Source organism: Triticum dicoccoides, chromosome 3A (assembly GCF_002162155.2).
Source record: "Triticum dicoccoides isolate Atlit2015 ecotype Zavitan chromosome 3A, WEW_v2.0, whole genome shotgun sequence".
NCBI classification, from domain to species: Eukaryota; Viridiplantae; Streptophyta; class Magnoliopsida; order Poales; family Poaceae; genus Triticum; species Triticum dicoccoides.
The window spans coordinates 20,441,075-20,441,863 of record NC_041384.1 but is presented as its reverse complement, the minus strand read 5'-3'; the positions used below and the strand labels follow the sequence as shown (position 1 = coordinate 20,441,863).

Sequence of the window (789 nt, the reverse complement as noted above, 5' to 3'; positions counted from 1 at the left end):
GGGGGGGGGGTGTCTGGGGATCATTAACTTGGAATTAATGAACAGAGCCCTCTTAGTAAAGTGGTTGTGGAAACTAGAAAATGAATCTGGAACTTGGGTAAACATTCTGAAGTCTAAATATATTCAAAATAAATGTCTGTCTGGGCTGGAAAAAAAGCCAGGCGACTCTCAATTCTGGTGTAGTTTGATGGAGGTCAAAAAACTCTATTTTCAACATGTTACAAAAAAGATTGGAGATGAGAATGCAATCAGATTTTGGGAGGATTGGTGGGTTGGATCTAGACCTCTGAAGGATATGTATCCTAGGCTATATAATATCAGCTTTGACCACAATATCTCAATGGCAGAAGCTGTGAATAAGGGGTGGCAGCGATTTAGCTTCAGGAGAGATCTTAATGCTGAGACGAGTGAACTCTGGAACAGTCTAAAACAAAGATGTGAGGTGGTTAGGATGCATGGGGGAGCTGATCAGCCCATGTGGATGCTAACAAAAAATAGGAAGTTTTCAGTAAAATCATTGTATTCCTTTCTGATTAATGATGGGGTGGGATTTCCACACAAGTTCTTGTGGAAAACAAAAATTCCATCCAAAATTAAAATGTTTCTTTGGCCGGTGACTAGGAGGAGTATATTAACAAAAGATAATTTGCTGAGAAAAGGGTGGAAAGGGGCAAAAGAATGTGTGTATTGTGGAAAGACAGAAACTATTGATCATCTATTTTTTGATTGCTCTGCAGCCAGATTGGTCTGGACTTTAATCAAATGTGCTTTTGATCTTAGGCGAAATCC

At 39.4% G+C, this 789-nt stretch overlaps 1 pseudogene; it reads right to left on the bottom strand.

The window, feature by feature from the left end:
* LOC119266759 overlaps nt 1-789 on the bottom strand; it is a 4,749-nt pseudogene that overhangs the window by 1,231 nt on the left and 2,729 nt on the right.